The sequence below is a fragment of the Molossus molossus genome, unplaced genomic scaffold (assembly GCF_014108415.1).
Source record: "Molossus molossus isolate mMolMol1 unplaced genomic scaffold, mMolMol1.p scaffold_m16_p_2, whole genome shotgun sequence".
NCBI lineage: Eukaryota > Metazoa > Chordata > Mammalia > Chiroptera > Molossidae > Molossus > Molossus molossus.
Genome location: NW_023425355.1, coordinates 94615542 through 94638499, shown reverse-complemented (window position 1 = coordinate 94638499; position 22958 = coordinate 94615542). Strand labels below are relative to the sequence as shown.

The 22958-nt window shown below is 37.8% G+C and overlaps 1 pseudogene; it reads left to right on the top strand.

The window, feature by feature from the left end:
* Positions 1-19884, top strand: part of LOC118635418 — a 60587-nt pseudogene extending 40703 nt beyond the window's left edge.
* The last annotated feature ends 3074 nt before the right edge of the window (positions 19885-22958 follow it).

Sequence of the window (22958 nt, the reverse complement as noted above, 5' to 3'; positions counted from 1 at the left end):
AGAAACACTGAAAATAAGCCAATTGGAAATTAAACACCAACAATAAGAGATAAAAAATGACATATCCGAAATGAAAAACACATTGGAAGGTTTAAAAAGCAGAGTAGGGGAAGCTGAGGACCGGATCAGTGAATTAGAAGACAGGGTAGAAAAAATCAACCAATCAGAAAAACAAAAGGAAAAAACTATTAAAAAACAGGAAGACAGCTTAAGAGAACTATGGGACAACTGGAAACGTAATAATATTCGCATCATAGGAGTCCCCGAAAAAGAAGAAAATGAGCAAGGGATAGAGAATATATTCAAAAAAATAGTGACAGAAAACTTCCCTAAGTTGGTGAAGGAAGAAGGCATTCAAGTTCAAGAAGCACAGAGAGTCCAAAGTAAGAAGAACCCAAACAGGCCCACACCAAGACACACAGTAATTAAAATGCCACAAATTAAAGACAAAGAGAGAATCCTAAAAGCAGCAAGAGATAAGCAACAGGTCACCTACAAAGGGAACCCCAGAAGGCTCTCAGCTGACTTCTCACAAGAAACACTACAGGCCAGAAGGGAATGGCATGAAGTAATCAAAGTCATGAAAAACAAGAATCTGAATCCAAGACTACTCTACCCAGCAAGGCTATCATTCAAAATAGAAGATCAAATAAAGAGCTTCCCAAACAAAAAAGGCTAAGGGAATACATTAGCACCAAACCAGCACTGCAATAAATGTTAAAAGGACTGCTGTAATTAGCAGTAGAAATGGGAAGAAAAATAGAACCACACTAAACAAAAATGGCAATAAATAAGTACATATCAATAATCACCTTAAACGTAAATGGATTGAATGCTCCCATAAAGAGACACAGAGTAGCTGATTGGATAAGAAAGCATGACTCATCTATGTGTTGTTTACAAGAGACCCACCTCTCAACAAAAGACTCACATAGGTTGAAAGTGAAGGGATGGAAAAAAATTTTCCAAGCAAACGGAAAGCAAAAAAAAGCTGAGGTAGCAATTCTCATATCTGATAAAACAGATTTCAAAATGAAGACCATAACTAGAGACACAGACGGCCACTACATAATATTGAAAGGATCTATCCAACAGGAAGATATAACCTTGATAAACATATATGCACCCAATATAGGAGCACCAAAATATATTAAAAATCTTCTGGAGGACTTCCAAGGAGAAATCGACAACAATACAATCATAGCAGGGGACTTCAACACCCCATTCACAGCACTGGATAGATCCTCTAGGCGAAAAATTAGCAAGGAAACAGAGACTCTTAATGAAGCACTAAACCAAATGGATTTAATAGATATCTACAGAGAATTACACCCCAAGGCTACAGAATACACATTCTTCTCAAGTGCACATGGGACATTGTCAAAGATAGACCACATGATAAGACACAAACTAAATCTCTACAAGTTCAAGAAGATTGAAATCATATCAAGCATCTTCTCAGACCACAATGGCATGAAACTAGAAATCAATTGCAACAAGAACATGCAAAGACATTTGAACACATGGAGGCTAAATAGCATGTTATTAAACAATGAATGGGTCACCGAGGAGATCAAGGAAGAAATTAAAAACTTCCTGGAAACCAATGAAAATGAACACACAACAACACAAAATCTATGGGATGCAGCGAAAGCAGTTCTGAGAGGGAAGTTCATAGCACTACAGGCCTACCTCAAAAAACAAGAAAAATGTCTAATTGACTGTCTAACCTCACAACTTAAAGAATTAGAAAGCAAACAAAAAGAAAACCCCAGAGCAAGTAGAAGGAAGGAAATAGTAAAGATCAGAGCAGAAATAAATGACATAGAGAACAAAAAAACAATTCAAAGGATCAATGAAACAAAGAGCTGGTTTTTCAAAAAGATAAACAAGATTGATGGACCCTTAGCTAGACTCACCAAGAAACAGAGAGAGAGAACCCAAATACACAAAATCAGAAATGAAAGAGGAGAAGTAATAACCAACACCACGGAAATACAAAAGATCGTTAACAACTACAGTGATACCTCGGTTCTCGAACGCCTCGGTTTTCGACCAAATCGGTATTCAACCAGAGATTCGAGAAACTTTTGTCTCGGAATCCGAACAAATATTTGGAACTGGAACTTCCGAGATGAGCCGAGTTGAGCCGAATGGCGTTCATTCGGCCCAGCGCGCCTTGCTTGCGTCATCAGTGTGAGTGCAGAGAGAGAGTCACACTTTGTGGAGTCATGCTTTCCTATTGGTTTCATTGCTTCGGTTCTCGAACAATTCGGTTCTCGACCGTCCTCCTGGAACGAATTATGTTCGAGAACCGAGGTATCACTGTACTATGAACAACTATATGGCAACAAATTCGACAATCTAAGCGAAATGGACAAATTTCTAGAAACACAGTCTCCCAAAACTATTCCTGGAAGAGTTAGAAAACTTGAACAGACCAATAACAACTAAGGAAATTGAAGAGGTAATCAAGACTCTCCCAGTAAACAAAAGCCCAGGCCCAGATGGTTTCATGGGGGAGTTTTACCGAACATTCAAAAAAGAACTAACACCCATTCTCCTCAAACTATTTCAAAAAATTCAAGAAGAAGGAAGACTTCCAAACACGTTTTATGAGGCCAACATAATTCTAATTCCAAAACTAGAAAGAGACACTACGAAGAAAGAAAACTACAGGCCAATATCCCTGATGAACATAGACGCCAAAATCCTGAACAAAATATTAGCAAATCGGATCCAGAAATACATCAAAAAAATTATTCACATGACCAAGTGGGATTCATTCCAGGGATGCAAGGCTGGTACAATATTCGCAAATCAATAAACGTGATACACCACATAAACAAAATGAAGAATAAAAACCACATGATCATATCAATAGATGCTGAAAAAGCATTCGACAAAATCCAGCATCCATTTCTGATAAAAACGCTCAGCAATGTAGGAATAGAGGGATCATATCTCGACATAATAAAGGCCATATATGAAAGACCTACAGCCAACATCATACTCAATGGACAGAAACTAAAAACATTTCCATTAAGAACAGGAACAAGACAGGGATGTCCACTTTTGCCACTCTTATTGAACATAGTACTGGAAGTCTTAGACACAGCAATTAGACAAGAAGTAAACATAAAAGGGATCCAAATTGGAAATGAGGAAGTGAAACTGTCATAATAGGTAGATGACATAATATGGTACACAGAAAACCCTAAAGACTCCAACAAAAATCTACTAGACTTAATAAATGAATTTGGCAAAATGGCAGGATACAAAATTAAGGTCAAGAAATCGACGGCATTCTTGTACACCAATGATGAACTCACAGAAAGAGAAACTGAAAAAACAATCCCATTTACCATCGTGCCAAAAAAATTATGATACCTAGGAAAAAACTTAACCAAAGAAGTAAAGGACCTATTTGCAGAAAACTACAGGTCATTGAAAAAAGAAATAGAGGAAGATATAAAAAAGTGGAAGCACATACCCTGTTCATGGATTGGAAGAATTAACATCATTAAAATGTCCATACTACCCAAAGCAATCTATAGATTCAATGCAATCCCCATCAAAATACCAACAACATATTTCATAGAACTAGAACAAATACTTCAAAAGTTCATATGGAACCAAAAAAGACCCCGAATAGCCACAGCAATCTTGAAAAAGAAGAACAAAGTAGGTGGGATCACAATACCAGATATCAGGTTATACTACAAAGCAACTGTAACCAAAACAGCCTGGTACTGGCACAAGAACAGGCATACAGACCAGTGGAACAGAACTGAAAACCCAGAAATGGACCCAAGGCAATACACTCAATTAATATTTTACAAAGGTGGCAAGAGCATACAGTGGAGTAAAGACAGCCTCTTTAATAAATGGTGTTGGGAAAATTGGACAGCTACATGCAAAAAAAATGAAACTAGACCATCAACTTACACCATACACAAAAATAAACTCAAAATGGATAAAAGACTTAAATGTGACCCGTGAATCCATAAAAATTCTAGAAGAAAATGTAGACAACTAAATTTCGGACATCATACGGAGCAGAATTTTCACTGACACATCACCTAAGGCAACAGAAATAAAGGAGAAAATGAACACATGGGACTACATCAAACTAAAAAGCTTCTGCACAGCAAAAGAAACAATCATGAAAATGGAAAGGCAACCCACTGTATGGGAGAACATCATTGCCAATGATGTATCAGATAAGGGGCTAATTTCCAATATATATAAAGTGCTCATACAACTCCACAAAAGAAAGATAAAGAACCCAATTAAAAAATGGGCAGAGGAGCTGAATAGACACCTCTCCAAACAGGACATACAAATGGCCAAGAGACATATGAAGAAATGCTCAACATCACTAATCATCAGAGAGATGCAAATTAAAACAACAATGAGGTATCACCTCACACCTGTCAGAATGGCCGCCATCAACAAATCATCAAACAACAAGTGTTGGCGAGGGTGTGGAGAAAAGGGGACTCTAATACACTGCTGGTGGGAATGTAGACTGGTGCAGCCGCTATGGAAATGAATATGGTGCTACCTCAAAAAATTAAAAATTGAACTTCCATTTGACCCAGTGATCCCACTGCTGGGAATATACCCTAAGAAGCCTGAAACACCAATCAGGAAGAATATATGTACCCCCATGTTCATAGCAGCACTATTTACAATAGCTAAGATCTGAAAACAGCCCAAGTGTCCACCAGTAGATGAATGGATCAAAAAGCTGTGGTACATATACACCATGAAGTACTATGCAGCGGTAAGAAAGAAAGATCTCTTATCCTTTGAGTCGACATGGAGGGACCTGGAAAGTATTATCCTAAGTGAAAGAAGCCAAGCAGAAAAAGACAAATACCACATGATCTCACTTATATACGGAATATAATGAACATAACAGTCTGAGGAATACAGTAGACCCAGACACATGGAAGTAGGGCACAGACTGACATCCCTCAGAAGAGGGGATGGGGGATGGGGGGGTGGGAAGAGATAAACCACAGAACTTATATGCATGTGTGCATGACCAATGGACATGGACAACTAAGCCGGGTACAGGGTGGAGGTGGGGTGGGGTGGGGGGTGCCAATGGGGTAAAAAGGTAAAATATCTGTAACAAAAAAATAAATAAAAATTCATAAAAAAAGAGAAAAGATGGTATAGCCATACTTTCATCAGACAAAATAGACTTTAAAACAAACAAACAAAAAAAGTTAACAAGAAACAAAGATAGATATTTTCTAACGATCAAGGGAACAATATATTAAGAAAACATAACATTTAAATAGGTATATGCACTCAACTTGAGAGCAAAACAATATGTAAAGAAATTATTAAAAGACCTAAAATGGCAAATAAACATCAACACAATAATAGTAGGATGCATTAAAATCCCACTTACAACAATGGATTATTCATCCAGACAGAAATTCAACAAGAAAACATCAGCCTTATATGACACACTAGACCAGATGGACTTAATAGATATTTACAGAACTTTTAATCCCAAAGTGACAAAATGCACATTTTTTTTCAAATGCACATGGAACATTCTAAAGGATAGACCATATATTTGGACACAAAATGAGTCTCAAAGAATTTAAGAAGACTGAGATCATGTCAAATATCTTTCAACCACAATGGTGTGAAACTATAAATCAACTACAAAAAGAAAGCTTACTGAACAACTATTGGCTCAATGAAGAAATAAAATAAGTCAAAAGATACATAAAGACAGACGAAAATGAAAATATAACATACCAAAGTCTTGGGAATGTAACAAAAGTAGTACTGGGAAGGGAATTTATAGTAATACAGGCCTATCTCAAGAAATAATAAAAATTTCAACAACAACAAAAAAAAAAGAGAGCGAGAAAGATGGCAGCAGGCAGGACTGGAGGGAGAGTGAGTGTGTGAGAGAGTGAATTAGTGTGTGAGAGAGTGTGAGTGGATGTGAAGGTGGACGACCAAACTCGAGCAGTGCAGAAATGCGGGGCAGAAGGTCCTGTGCTGTGGACTGTGGATGGGGAGCAGCTGGCTACTACAGTAAGTGGCTTTTCAGGGTGGTTCTCCCTGCGCCGCAGAGAGGTCTCGCCATTTTGGAAGATCCCGGGTCTTCCTTGTGAGGAGGCAGTGGGAGCAGCTAGGGCCCAGCAACCTGAGCCCACCAGTACACCTGGCACCATTGGACCAGTGGACACCCTGTGTCAACACAGACCAGTTCACAGTAGTAGAGCTGCCAAGGTGCCAGTTGAGGAAGCTGCAGACAGACAGGAGCCCAGCACCATCACCCACAGTAGCAGCCCCATTAGAGTTGATATACCCTCAGCAACAGAAGCTGGGGAGCAGACATTATCCCAAGGCAACAGAAGCACAGACCAGCAGCTGAGACCCATCCCCAAAAACTACAGCAAAGGCTGAGCAAGAGTCAAGCCCCACAGGGCAGCAGCACTCCCCAGCCACCAGCAACGGGACCTGGGGATCCACAGAGGTCTCTGCAACACAGCAGCCCACAAGAACTGTGGGAAGCCAGAGCCCGAGAGGGACTGGTGCCATCCAGCTGCCTTCCCACAGGACCCGCAGGGTGCAGGGACACCAGAGAGGCCTGTGCGACCCAGCAGCCCACAATAAAGGTGTAGAGCCAGCTCTCCAAAAAAACTGTGTGACCCAGATGCCCGTGGAACCTTCAGGGTGCTGAGGCACCAGAGAGGCCTGTGAGACACAGCTACCCACAAGATAGGTGTGGAACCTGGTCTCCATAGGGACTGTGCAATCCAGCTGCCCATGGTATGGGCAGGGAGTGCGGCTCCAACAGGGCCTGAGCTATACAGCTACAGGTGGCACCAGCAACCAGCTGGAAAACACAGCTCCAGAGAAGCCCACATGATCCAGCAGCAGTACCTACCAGGACACACCAATACCAGCCCCCAGTAGTCAATTTTCCAGGATCCACAGCAGGCAAGACGTTACACACAACAAAACAGTCTGGGAGGCACAGAGGTCGTATTACATATACAGTGAGCTGCATACACAGCCAAACATCCCTCAGTAAGTCTAGAGCTACTAGACAGCTAAAATAGGGAGACAACACCCAAAGGAAAGAAAAAGAAGGATCACCAGAAAAGGAACTACAGATAATGGAAGACAGCAACTTGTCAGATAAAGAATTCAAAACAATGATTTTAAGGGTGCTCAAACAATTTGGTGAGAACTACAAGCAACTTATTAAGAATTATGAAGAGCTCACTGGGAACTACTTCAGTTTAAAAAAAAAAAAAAAACAGAGGTAGAAGCTATGCATCAAAAATAAAGAGGAATAAAGAATTACATAGCTGTTATGAAAAATATCTTAGAAGGGTTTAATAGCAGATTAGAAGAAGCTGAAGACTGAATCAGCGACTGAGAAGACAGGGCAGAGAAAAACACTCAAATAGAGCAGCAAATGAAAAAAAAATTAAAATGCAGGAGGAAAGTTTAAGGGAGCTGTGGGACAATACAAAACTTAACAACATTCGCGTTATAAGGATACTGGAAGAAGAAGAATCAGAGAAAGGAATAGAGAACCTGTTTAAAGAAATAATGACAGATAATTTCCCAAAACTGGTGAAGGAAACGTCATACAAGTCCAAGAAACACAAACAGTCCCAAGCAAGATGAACTCCAGAAGACCCACAGCTAGTCACATCATAGTAAAAATGTTAAACATTAAAGACAAAGAAAGAATCTTTTTTAAAAATTAATTAATAAATTTATTTTTGTTACAGATGTTTCTCCTTTTTTATGATCAAGTGGGTTTCATCCCAGGCATGCAAGGATGGTACAGTATTCACAAATCAATAATTGTGATACAGCACATAAACAAAAAGAAAGATATAAACCATGTGGTCATATCAATAGATGCTGAAAAACCATTTCACAAAATCCAGCACCCATTTTTGATAAAAACGCTCAGCAGTCTGGGAATAGTGGGATCATATCTTAACATAATAAAGGCCATATATGAAAAACCTACAGACAACATCACACTCAAAAGGCAAAATCTGAAGGCATTCCAGTTAAAAATGAGAACAAGACAGGGATGTCCACTTTAGCCACTCATATTTAACATAGTGCTGGAATTCTTAAACACAGCAATTAGACATGAAAAATAAATAAATAAAGGGGCTCCAAATTGGAAAGGAGGAAGTGAAACTGTTATTATCTGCCGATGACATAATATTGTACATAGAACACCCCAAAGAATACACCAAAAATTTACTAGACTTAATAAATGAATTTGGCAACGTAGCAGGATACAAATTAGTGTCAAGAAATTGACACCATTATTTTTGTTTTGTTTTGTTTGTTTTTAATTTTTGTTCTTATTTTTTTAATTAATTAATTTGTTTTTGTTACAGATGTTTCTCCTTTTCCCCCCCCACTGATTCCCCCCCTCCCTCCCTCCCCGCCCTCTCCCCAGCTTTGTTGTCCATGTCCATTATTCATGCATACATGCCTATAAGTTCTGTGGTCTATTGCTCCCCCCCACCCACTCGTCTAGGGATAGTCAGTCTGTACCCCACTTCCACATCTCTGGGACTACCCCATTTCTCAGACTGTTATGTTTATTATATTCCACAAATAAGCGAGATCATATGATACTTGTCTTTCTCTGTTTGGCTTGTTTTGCTTAGGATAATATTTTCTGGGTCCCTCCATGTTGTCTCAAAGGATAAGAGATCTTTCTTACAGCTGCATAGTACTCCATTGTGTATATGTACCACAGCTTTGTTTGTTTGTTTGTTTTAAATCTTTATTGTTGAATGTAGAATGTATTACAGATGTTCCTCATTTTCCCCCATTGACCCCCTCCTCCTCACTCCCGCCCCCCTCCTGCCTTCCTCCCACCTTTTCCCACACTATTGTCTGTGTCCATTGGTTATGCATATAAGTTCTTTGGTTTATTTCTTCCCACCCCACAAACCCTTTCCCTATGAGGTTTGTCAGTCTAACAATGAATTTGTACTTCTTACTTCCTTCATCTTTATCACCCATTCCCCCAACCCCCCTCCCATCTGGCAACCAACAAAATGTTCTCTGTATCTATGAGAATGTTTCTGTTCTGCCTGTTCATTTTGTTTGTAGATTCCATTGTTGATAGATATGTATTCATTGCCATTTTGGTTGTTCATATATTTTATCTTTTTCTTCAAAAAGACCCTTTATCATTTCATATAATAATGGTTTGGTGGTGATGAACTCCTTTAACTTTTTCTTGTCTGGGAAACTCTTTATATGGTCATTGATTCTAAATGACAGCTTTGCAGGATAGAGTAATCTTGGTTGTAGGTTCTTGCTTTTCATCACTCTGAATATTTCTTGCCACTCCTTTCTGACCTGCAAAGTTTCTTTTGAGAAATCAGCTGACAGCCTTATGGGAACTCCCTTGTAGGTAACTAGTTGCCTTTCTCTTGCTCTTTTTAAGATTCTTTCTTTGTCTTGAACCTTTTGCATTTTGATGATGATGTGTCTTGGTGTGGGCCTCTTGGGGTTCATCTTGTTTGGGACTCTCTGTGCTTCCTGGACTTGTATGTCTGTTTCCTTCACCAAGTTAGGAAAGTTTTCTGCCATTATTGTTCAAACAGGTTTTCAATTTCTTGTTCTTGCTCTTCTCCTTCGGGCACCCCCAAGATGCGAATGTTGGCACATTTGAAGTTGTCCCAGAGGCTCCTTACACTATCCTCATTTTTTTGGATTCTTTTTTCTTTTTACTGTTCTGATTGGGCATTTTTTGTTTCCATGTATTCCAAATCGATGGTTTGCTTCTTGGATTTACATAATCTATTATTAAATCTGTGTAGATTATTCTTTATTTCAGTTAATGCCTCCTTCATTTCTGACTGTGCATCCATCATTTCTTACCGGTCCTTTTTTTATGCTCTTGAGGCCCTCACTAAGTTCACTGAGGTTCTCACTAAGTTCATTGAGCATTCTTATAAGCAGTATTTTGAACTCAGCATCTGTTAGGTTGCTTATCTCCATTTTGCTTAGTTATTTTGGTGGTTTTGTTCTGTTCTTTCATTTGGCATCTGTTTCTTTGTTTCCTCATTTTGGCTCCTCCCTGTGTTTGTTTCTGTGTATTACTTAATGAGAGGTATGGGGGTAGCCGAGACCAGATGCTGCTTGTTTGAAAATTTAGGAAAAACCTGAAGCAGGATCCAAGACAGGCCAATCCTATGGTTAAGCAAGTGCCAACAGCTTGGGTCGTCCTGAAAGTTGGGTGGGGTGGGGCGGGGCCTCAGGGAGTCACCAGGGTGGGGCTACTCGTGTGAGCCAGGTTGCTGGAGTCCGAGATATGGCGGCTGTCTGCCACCCCATGGAAGGGCTCACCAAAGGAACAAAGGCCTCTGACAGCACGTTTGTTCCAGAGAAAGCCCCCTCTCCAGCCCTCGCTCCAGTGCCAAACAGCTCCGTTCTTCCTAGTATGTCTCCGGTGCCCCTCGAGCTGCCTCCCCTCCAAGCTTAGAGGCAGTGAGTCTGATAAGTCCGTGCACAAGCCCTTTAAGGAGCTGCCTGAGGCTCCAGCTGCTTCAGCTTCCCTGAGCTCATTTCCTGCTGGATTTTTCAGCCAGAAGTTATGGGGACTTCTCTTCCTGGCACTGGAATCCTGAGCAGGGCACCAGGTGTAGGATGGAGACCCCTAAGTCCTCAGGAAGGACCTTCCCAGCCGAGGTATCCTCCTGATTTTTATCCGCCACACGTGAGTGTGGGACCAGCCCATCGCCCCTGCGGCCCCTCGCACCTCCGACCTTCCTACCCATCTGATTGTGGCTGCTTCTTTAATTCCCTAGTTGTAGGACTTCCATTCAGCTTGATTTCAGGCTGTTTTGAATGATGGTTGTTCTGTAATTTAGTTGTAACTTTGATGTGGTTGTGGGAGGACGCGATACCGCGTTTATCTACACTGCCATCTTGACCGGAAGTCTCCCACAGCTTTTTTATCCACTCATCTACTGATAAACATTTGGGCTGTTTCCAAATCTTAGCTAATGTAAATATATTCTTTCTGATTGGTTTTTCAAGCTTCGTAGGGTATATTCCTAGAAGTGGGATCACTGGGTCAAATGGAAGTTCAATTTTTAATTTTTTGAGGTAACATCATATTGTTTTCCACAGTATCTGCACCAGTTTGCTTTCCCACGAGCAGTGTACTAGAGTCACCTTTTCTCCACACCCTCGCCAACACTTTTTGATGATTTGTTGATGGCCGCCATTCTGACAGGTGAGAGGTGATACCACATTGTTATTATAATTTACATCTGTCTTATAATTAATGATGTTGAGCATTTCTTCATATGTCTCTTGGCTATTTGTATGTCCTGTTTGGAGAGGTGTCTATTTAGTTTCTCTGCCCATTTTTTAATTGGGTTCTTTGTCTTCCTTTGGTTGAGTTGTATGAGCACTCTATATATATTAGAAATTAACCCCTTATCTGATATATCATTGGCAATTATGCTCTCCCATACAGTGGGTTGCCTTTCCATTTTGATGTTTGTATCTTTTGCTGTGCAGAAGCTTTTGAGTTTGATGTAGTCCCATGTGTTCATTTTCACCTTTGTTTCTGTTGCCTTAGGTGACGTATCAGTAAAAAACTCTGCTGCGTATGATGTCTGAAATTATGTTGCCTACATTTTCTTCTAGAACTATTTTGGATTCATGAGTCACATTTAAGTCTTTTATCCATTTATAGTTTATTCTTGTGTATGGTGTAACTTGATGGTCTAGCTTCATTTTTTTTGCATATAGCTGTCCAATTTTCTCAACACCATTTATTAAAGAGGCTGTCTTTACTCCACTGTATGCTCTTGCCACCTTTGTCAAATATTAATTGAGCATATTGTCTTGGATCCATTTCTGAGTTCTCTGTTCTGTTCTCCTGCTCTATATGTCTGTTCTTGTGCCAGTACCAGGTTGTTTTGCTTACAGTGGCTTTGTAGTATAACCTGAAATCTGGTATTGTGATCCATCCCACTTTGTTCTTCTTTTTCAAGATTGCTGTGGCTATGCGAGGTCTTTTTTGGTTCCATGTGAACTTTTGAAGTATTTGTTCTAGTTCTGTGAAGTATGTCGTTGGTATTTTGATGGGGATTGCATTGAATTTATAGATTGCTTTGGGTAGTATAGACATTTTAAAGATGTTAATTCTTCCAATCCATGAACAGGGTATGTGCTTCCACTTTTTTAAATCTTCAGCTATTTCTTTTTTCAATGACCTGTAGTTTTCTGCAAATAGGTCCTTTATTTCTTTGGTTAAGTTTATTCCTAGGTATCTTAATTTTTTTGCCACAATGGTAAATGGGATTTTTTTTTTTAGTTTCTCTTTCTGTGAGTTCATCTTTGATGTATAAGAATGCCATCAATTTCTTGATGTTAATTTTGTATCCTGCTTCTTTGCCAAATTCATTTATTAAGTCTAGTAGATTTTTGATGGAGTCTTTGGGATTTTCTACATATAGTACCATGTCATCTGCAAATAATGACAGTTTCACTTCCTCCTTTCCAATTTGGATCCCTTTTATTTTTTCTTTCTGTCTGATTGCTGTGGCTAAGACTTCCAGTACTATGTTAAATAAGAGTGTCCAAAGTGGGCATCCTTTTCTTGTTCCAGTTCTTAAGGAAAATGCTCTTAGTTTCTGCCCATTGAGTATGATGTTGACTGTAGGTCTTTCATATATGGCCTTTATTATGTTGAGATATGATCCCTCTATACCTAGATTGCTGAGCGTTTTTATCAGAAATGGATGCTGGATTTTGTTGAATGCTTTTCTAGAATCTATTGATATGATCATATGATTTTTATCTTTTGTTTATGTGGTGTATCACATTTATTGGTTTTCGAATATTGTACCAGCCTTGCATCCCTGGGATGAATCCCACTTGGTCGTGGTGAATAATTTTTTTGATGTATTGCTGGATTCGATTTGCTAGTATTTTGTTCAGGATTTTGGCTTCAATGTTCTTCGGGGATATTGGTCTTTAGTTTTCTTTCTTTGTAATGTCTTTTTCTGGTTTTGGAATTAGAATTATGCTGGCTTCAGAAAATGAGTTTTGAAGTCTTCCTTTTTCTTGAATTCTTTGAAATAGTTTGAGGAGAATGGGTATTAGTTCTTCTTTGACTGTTTGGTAAAATTCCCCCATGAAGGTGTCTGGGCCTGGGCTTTTGTTTGATGGGAGAGTCTTGATTACATCTTCAATTTATTTTGTTGTTATTGTTCTGTTTAAGTTTTCTATCTATTCCCAGTTCAGTTTTGGGAGACTACATGTTTCTAGAAATTTGTCCATTTCACTTAGATTGTCAATTTTTTTGCCTCGATGGCATTCTTATTCACCAATGATGAAACCAGAGAAAGATAAACTAAAAAGACAATCCCATTTACCATTGCAGCAAAAAAAAAATGAAGATACCTCGGAATAAACTTAACCAAAGGAATAAAGAATTTCTTCACAGAAAACTACAGGTCACTGAAGAAAGAGGAAGATATAAAAAAGTGGAAGCATATACCTTGTTCATGAATTGAAAGAATTAACATCATTAATATGTCCATACTACCCTAAGCAATCTGTAGATTCACTGCAATCCCTATCAAATACCAACGACATACTTCACAGAACTAGAACAAACACTCCAAAAGTTTATATGGGACCAAAACAGACCCCAAATAGCCACAGCAATCTTGAAAAAGAATAACAAGTTAGGAGGGATCACATTACCAGATATGAGGTTATACTATAAAGCCACTATAATCAAAACAGCCTCGTAGTGGCACAAGAACAGGCAGATAGATCAATGGAACAGAACATAGAACCCAGAAATGGACAAAGACGATATGCTCAATTAATGTTTGACAAAGGTGGCAAGAGCATAGAGTTGAGTCAAGACAGTCTCTTTAATAAATGGTGTTGGGAAAATTGGAGGGCTATTGGCAAAAAAAAAAAAAAAAAATGAAGCTAGAACACCAACTTACACCACACACGAGCATAAATTTAAAATGGATAAAAGACTTAAATGTAACTCTTGAATCCATAAAAATTCTAAAAAATGTAGGCAACAAAATCTCAGACATAATACACAGCAGTATTTTCACTGATACCATACCTAAGGCAACAGAAACAAAGATAAAAATGAACACATGGGACTACATCAAACTCAAAAGCTTCTGCACAGCAATAGAAACAACTATCAAAACAAAAAGGTTTCCCACTATATGGGAGATCATAATCACCAATGACACATCAGATAAGTGGTTAATTTCCAAAATATATAGAGTGCTCATACAACTCAACAAAGGAAGACAAAGAATTCAATCATAAAATGGGCAGAGGAACTAAATAGACACCTCTCCAAAAAGGACATACAAGTGGCTAAGAGACTTATGAAGAAATCCTCAACATCACTAATCATCAGAGAGATGCAAATTAAAACAGCTATTACCTCACACCTGTCATAATGACTGTCATCAAGAAATCATCAAACAAGTGTTGGTGAGGGTGTGGAGGAAAGGGCACTCTAGTACACTGCTGGTAGGAATGCAGACTGGTGAAGTCACTGTGGAAAACACTATGGTGTTGCCTCAAAAAGTTAAAAATTTAACTGCCATTTATTTGACCCAGTGATCCCACTTCTAGTAATATACCTTAAGAAACCCAAAAAAACAATCAGAAAGAATATATGTACCCCCATGTTCATAGCAGCACTATTTACAATAGCTAAGATCTGGAAAGAACCCATGTGTTCATCAGTAGATGAGTGAATAAGAAAGCCATGGTTCATGTACACAATGGAATACTATGCAGCTATAAGAAAGAAGGATCTCTTATCCTTTGAGATAGCATGGAAGGACCTGGAGGTATTATGCTAAGCAAAACAAGCCAAGCAGAGAAAGACAAATATCACATGATCTCACTTATTTGTGAAATATAATGAACTAAACAAACTGATGAAAAAATTATGCCAGATACATAGAGATGGGGTAACGACTGACAAGCATCAGTGGAGGGGTGGTTTGTGGAGGAAGAGATTAACCAAAGAACTTACATGCATTTATGCATGACCAATGAACACAGACAACAAAGCTGGGGATGGGGTAGTGGGGAAGGGGAGGAGAGTGTCAGTGGGGGAAAAATGAGAAACATCTGTAATAAAAACAAACTAATAAATAAAAAATTTTAAATGAAGAAAAGAAAAGAAAAAGAAATAATAAAAATTTCAAATAAACAATCTATTAGTACACATTAAGGAACTATAAAAAGAAAAAGAACCAAGGAAGCCCAAATTCATTAGAAGTCATGGAACTATAAAGATTAGAGCAAAAATTAGTAAAGAATAAAAAGATAAAAAATAAAACATATAGATGGTTCTTTTAAAATATAAATAAAATGGACAAACCTTTAGCTAGATTCACTTCAGTAAAACATAGATGTCTCAAATAAATAAAATCATAAATGAAAGAGAAGTTACAATGGATACCACAGAAATACAAAGTATTATAAAATAATATTATAAAAAGAGATTCTCAACCAAACTGAACAACCTAAAAGAAATGGAAAAATTTGTATATGCGTAAAACCTTCCTAGACTGACTCATACAGAATTAGAAAGCATGAATAGACTGATCACTAGTATGGAAATGAAACAGTAATTAAAAACTTCCCCCAAAACAAAAGTCCAGAACAAGATGGCTTCACTGGTGAAGTCCTCCAAATATTCAAAGAAGATTTAACACCTGTCATTCTCAAACTTTTCCAAAAACTTGAAAAGAATGGAATGCTTCCCAACTCATTTTATGAGGCCTACATTACCTTAATATAAAAACCAGGGCAAAAACAACACACACACACACACGCACACAAATTACAAGCCAACTTTTCTGAAGAACATCTGACTTTAGATGGTGGGCACATAACGCAATATACAGATCTTGTAACATAGAAATCTACCCTTGAAATCTATGTGATCCTATTAACCAATGTCACCCCAATAAAGTTAATGTTAAGAAAGACAATAGAAATCTTAAACTTACACTATTGATCACTACCATAAAAAAATCCTCAACAAAATACTAGCAAATCTAATACAATACATTAAGAGAATCATACACCATGATCAAGTGAGTCATTCCAGGGATGCGAGAGTGGTTCAATCTTTGAAAATCAATCGATGTAATATACCACATTAACAAATGGTTAAAATCATATGATCCTTTCAATTGATGCATAAAAAGCATTTTCAAGGTACTACATCTATTTATGGTAAAAACTTTCAATAAAATTAGTACAGAAGGAAAGTATCTCAACATAATAAAGGCCATATATGAAAAACCCACAGCTAACATCATACTCAATGATGAAAAACTGAAAGTTTTTCCTCTGAGTTCAGAAACAAAACAAAGATGTACATTATCACCACTCTTATTCAGCCTACTACCAGAAGCCCTAGCCAGAGCAGTTAGGCAAGAAACAGAAATTAAAAAATCCAAATTGAAAGGAAAAATTAATTGTCATTATTTGTAGATAACATGGTTTTACATAGAGAAAACCATAAAGATTCCACCAAAAACTATCAGAAATAATAAACAAATATAGTAAAGTTGCTAAATATAAAATCAATATGCAAAAATTTGTTGCATTTCTATATACTAACAATGAATTATCAGAAAAAAGAAATGAAGAAAACCTCATTTACAATCACACACACTCACACACATACACAAAATACATAGGTGAAAGACCTGTACACTGAAAACTACAAGGCATTGTTGAAATAAATTGAAGAAAAAACAGAGAAATGAAAATATATTCATGGACTGGAAGAATTAACACTGTTAAACTATTCATATTACCTAAAGCAATCTGCAAAGTCAATTCAATCCTTATCAAAATCTCAGACATTTTTTCACAGAAATAGAACAAAAAAATCCTAAAATTTGTGGAACCACAAAAGACCTTGAATAGTCAAAACCATCCTGGAAAAAAAAAAAAAAAAAAACACTAAGTCAAAAGTAGCACACTCCCTGACTTCAAATTATACAACAAAGTAACAACAATCAAAACAGCATATATTAGCAGAAAAACAGACACACAGACCACTGTAACAGAATTGAGAGACCAGAACTAAATCTACACATATATAGCCAAATAATTTTTAACAAAAGAGCCAAAACTATACAATGGAGAAAAAACAGCATCTTCAATAAATAGTGCCGGGAAAATGAAACATCACATACAAAAGAATAAAATTAGACTTCAGCCCTGGCCCATGTGGCTCAGTTGGTTTATGTGTCATCCCATACACCAAAAGGTGGTAGGTTTGATTCCCAGTCAGGGCACATACCCAGGTTGTAGTTTTAATCCCTGGTTGGGACACATGTTGGAGGCAAACAATTGATGTTTCTCTCTCACATCAGTGTGTGTGTGTGTGTGTGTGTGTGTGTGTGTGTCTTTCTTCCTCTCTCTAAAATCAATAAGAAAAAACTAGACGGCATACACAAAAAATAATTCAAAATTCATCAAAAACCTAAATATAAGACTTGAAACAATAAATTACATAGAAGAAAACATGGGTCCTAAACTTATGGATATTAGTCTTAGAGAGTATTTTATAAATTTGACCCTACAGGCAAGGAAAGTAAAGACAAAAATAAATGAATGTGATTTTATCAAACTAAAAAGCTTCTGGTAGTGAACACACAATACAATATACAAATGATTTATTATAGAATTGTACACTTGAAACTTATGTCATTTTATTAACCAATGTAACCCAAATAAATTCAATAAAATATATGAAAAGGAAAAATAAATAAATAGCTCCCACACAGCAAAATAAATCAACAAAACAAAAAGGCAACCAATGGAATAGGGGAAGATATTTGTAAACAATCCTCTGATAAGGAGTTACTATCCAAAATATATCAATAACTCATACAACTCATCAACAACAACAATCCAATTAAAAATGAGTAGACAGGGCAACAAAGTGTTTCACAACAGCAGAAGGATCCTTGGCTGAGAGGAAAAGTGACTCCTTTTCTATCTCTGTGTTCCTGATGGTCTCCTGGGTGGTAAAGGTCTTGGGGGCAGTGATAAACAGGGAGGACTCAGGATTCAGGGTGGCCAGGGTTTGGCAATGTGGGTTCCATCAATATTGGAGACAAACCAGACTGGGGGACCTCCTGAACAATACAGCTTAAGGGCTTCAGTCACTATGAGAGGTCCCAGGTCAGTACCACCGATGCCGATGTTAATGACATTTGCGATGGGCTTGCCTGATTATACCTTTCAGTCACTTCGGATGCACTGGCAGGAAGACTTCATCTTCTCCAGGACCCTGTTGACCTCTGGCATTAAATCCTTGCCATCCACTAGAATGGGTGTCTGACCAGTTCCACGGGGCTACATGTAGCACTGCCCAATTCTCATCATTGAACTTCTGCTCCGAGTGATCTCCACACCCTTGGACTGGGCCAGGTCCACCAGCAACTGCACCACACCCTCCCTCACAAGGTTCTTGGAGTAATCCACCAGAACATGCCTATGGTGGTTGTTTTCAAGCTGAAGTGCTTCAAGCATTCCTTGGTCCTTCAAAAAGGCAGAGCTAATTGAGATCGTAGCCCTGCTCACGGTGCCGTTCCTGCAGCTTCTGGAACTGCGGATTCTTGGTGAGTGCGGCCATGAAAAGAGCATCAAGGTGCCCGGACTGAGACATAGGTGGAGGAAGAAGAAGAAGGGCAGCATGACCAAAGTGAAGGTGTTTAGAATCGAACCTCAAAACATGTTCGAGTTCTGGAATTGGGTAGGAGGACACTACTCGCTGTGATCAGCCTTTGGACTTTCCATTGCCCTGCACGTGGAATTTGACGACTTTGAGCAGCTGCTCTGGGGGCCTCACCGGATGGACCAGCACTTCCGCATGACATCCCTGGGGAAGAATGGCCCTGTCTTGCTGGCTTTGCTGGGTATCTGGTACATGAAGAGCTTTGGGTGTGAGACGCATGCCATTCTACTTTATGACCGGTATATGCACCACTTTTGCTGCCTACTTCCAGCAGGGTGACATGGAGTCCAATGAGAAGTATTTCAACAAGTTTTGTCCCCGTGTGGACCGTCAGACAGGCCCCATTGTGTGTGGGGGCGGGGGGAGGGGGGAAGCCAGGAACCAGTGACTAGCATGCTTTCTACCAGTTCATCCACAGAGTCACCAAGATGAATCCTGTGACTTCCTCATGTGGTCCAGACTCAGCACCCAATAAGGAAGGGTTTGTATCACACGATCCTACTGGCCAACTTAGTGGCCCAGAGTGAGGCCCTGATGGGGAAGTTGACAGAGAAGCTCAGAAGGAGCTCCAGGCTGCAGGAAAGAGGGCAGAGGACTTTGGGAAGCTGTTGCCACACAAGATCTTTAAAGGAAATCATCCTTTCAATTCTATTGTGTTCACCAAGCTCATACCATTCATTGATTGCCATGCATGAGCACAAGATCTTAGTTCTGGGCATCATCTGGGACATCAACAGCTTTGACCAATGAAGAGTGGAGCTGGAAGATGGCATAGAAGGGATAAATAGTGATGGAAAAAAATAAATTTTAAAAATATTACAGAACCAGGAGTTCCTTAGTGAGTGAGGACTTTTGTCACTCCAGGCCTGTGTCCACTTTGCTATTGACAATAAAGGGTCATTTTATAATTAATAATAATAATAATAATAATAATAATGGAGTTGGGAAAGCAACTGGCTAAGAAAATTGAACCTGAGCTTGATGGCAGTAGCCTAGTGATCTCACACAATTATTTCACCAATGGGCTGATCAACTTCATCAAGTAAGAGTGCGATGCCAGAAGCCAATAAATTTATACTAGGCTGCAGTTCCTGTTGTGACTGTCCTTTTTGTCCCTCCTCACTAGAGTCTGCACTGTATGATCCTGCCCAGAACACCCTCTGGTTATGGGGTTAGACCACAAGCCTTTTGAGGAATTGCTACCGCCACCCTTCATGTTCACATTCCTCTGTTTTACAATTAACTGAAGTGTTTCAGTGAAGCTCATTTTTCTGACCCACATTCACATTGCTCATTTACCAGGTAGAATAATATACATGCCACAGAGGAGCTTGTAAAAAAAAATGGGTAGAGGACCTACATAGACACATCTCCCAGGAAGACATAAAAATGGCCAACAGATATATGAAAAGATGTTCAACTTCACTAGCTATTAGAGAAATGCAAATCAAAACTACAATGAGATAGCACCTCACACCTGTTAGAATGGATGTTATCAATAAGACAAGTAATAAGTGTTGGAGAGGTTGTGGGAAAAAAGGAATCCTCATTCACTGATGGTGGGAATGTAAACTGGTACAGCTATCATGGAAAGCAGTATGGAGGTTCCTCAAAAAATTAAGAATAGAATTGCCATATGACCTAGCAACACCTCTTCTGGGTATCTATCCCAAAAATCTGAAAAAAAATTATTTGCAAATATATATGCATCTATATGTTCATTGCAGCATTATTCACCATAGCCAAGACATCAAAACAACTGCAGTGCCCATCATTAGATGATTGGATAAAGAAGATGTGATATATATCTACAATGGAATATTACTCAGCCATAAGAAAAGATGAAACACTGCTATTTGCAACAACATGGGTGGACCTTGAGAATATTATGCTAAGTGAAATAAGTGAGACAAAAAAGTCAAGAACCATATGCTTTCACTCATATGTGGGATATAAAACTAAAAACAACAAATGAACAAACAAACAAAAACTTATATTCACAGACAACAGTATGGTGGTTCCAGAGGGAAAGAGAGATAAGGGGAGGTAGTAAAGAGTAAAGGGAGTCAAATATATAGTGATGGAAGGAGATTTAACTTTGGGTGGTAAACACACAATGCAATATTCAGATGATGCATTATAGAATTGTACACTTGAAACCTATATAATTTTTATAAACCAATATCAACCTAATAAATAAATACAATTGCAGTGCTATATGTCAATTTCATATTGATAAAGCTGTAAAAATTAAACAATACAATTCTAAATATTCAATTGGCCAAGGAGTAAATCTTTAGAAAAATTTTTTAATATTTTGAACTCTGTGAAAATGAAAATACAACATATCAAAATTTAGAATTACATGTAGAACAGTTTTAATTAGAGCACAAATCAATTACATTGAAAACAGGAAAACAATTAACAAAATCAATGAAACTAAAATTTGATTATTTGAATAGATAAATAAAATTGAAAAACTTTTACCCAGGCTAACCAAGGTAAAAAGACAGAAGGTAGAAAATATAAGTTACCAATATGGAAACTAAGATAAGATATATCACTATTGGCTCCACAGACATTAAAACAATAATAAGTGAACTACTAAAAACTATCTATGCCTATACATTTGATGACTTAGATGATATGGACCAATTCCTCAAATGTTCAAATTAAAAAACTAACATAAAGAAAAACATAATTTGAATAGTCCAACATCTACTGAAGAAATTGAATTTGTAGTTTAAAACTAATTGAAAAAGATAACTCCAGGTCAGATGGTTTCACTCAGGAATTCTACCAAACAATTAAAATATAATACCATGTTATACGCTTTCTTTTAGAAGACAAAACATTAGCTTGCTCATTTCATGAAGCCAGCATTATCCTAATATCAAAACCAGACAAAGATGTTACAATAAAAATTTTAAAAGACTGCAGACCAATATGTGCCATAAACATAGATGAAACATTCTTAAAATTAAAAACTTCTGCTCTGCAAAAGACACAGAAACGACAAACCACAGACCAGTAGAAAATATTTACAAAAGACATGTCTGCTAAAAGACTGTTAGGCAATATTTACAAAGAACTCTTAAAAGAACAAGAAAACAAACAACTTGAGAAAAAGATGAACTGACTTAGTGCTTTGTTTCCAAAGAATAAAGTATGTATGAATAGATGGGTAACTTTACATCAAGAAATTCAGCAAACACTACTTGGCCAGATGAAAAAGGTTAACCTCATCAATAATAAGGTATGTTGATAGCATGTACCACTGACATGATGTGATAAGAAAGGCACTTCACTTTTGTAGTATTCTTCCCCAAACCAATAACTCTAATCTAACCATGATAAAAACATCAGACAAACCAAAATAGAGAAGCATTCTACAAAATATCTGGCAATACTTCAAAAGTTCCCATGTCTTGAGAAACAAGGAAAGAGTGAGGACAGTCACAGACAGGAGACTATTGCGAAATGGTGACTAAATGTGATGTCATTACTTGGAAGGGATCCTAGGAAAGGAAAAGGAGATTAGTGAGAGAAAAAAAAAATGGTGACTTCCAATTCTGGAATTTAGTTAATTGTAATGTAATAATTTGGGTTTCTTAGTTTTTTCAAATGTACCAGGATAATGGAAAATGTTACTAATAAGAAAAATAGTAAACAGAATGTGACAGCTCTCTGTACTATCTTTGCAATTTTTCTGTAAATCTGAAAAATTATATCCACACATCAATTGGATAGCCACACACAAAAACAAAACAGATAAATTTAGAACTTTAAGTCACACCATAAACAAAAATTGACTCTAAATGAATCAGAGAACTGAATGTAAGCAATATAAATTATTAAAATTTTAGAAGAAAATACTGAATAAAATCTTCATGACCTTGGGCTAGGTAAAAAGTTCTGAAATATAAAACCATAAAACCACAATCCATGAGAAATATAATAAATTGGACTTATAAAAATTTAAAACCTTGACCCTTTAAAAAATACTATTAAGAAAATTAGGATTCCAAAATGGTGGCGGAGTTAATGGAAGCTACCCAGACCGTCTCCCAAGACCAAACTGGAATTACAACAAAAATAAAGACAAATCGATGGGAAAAAG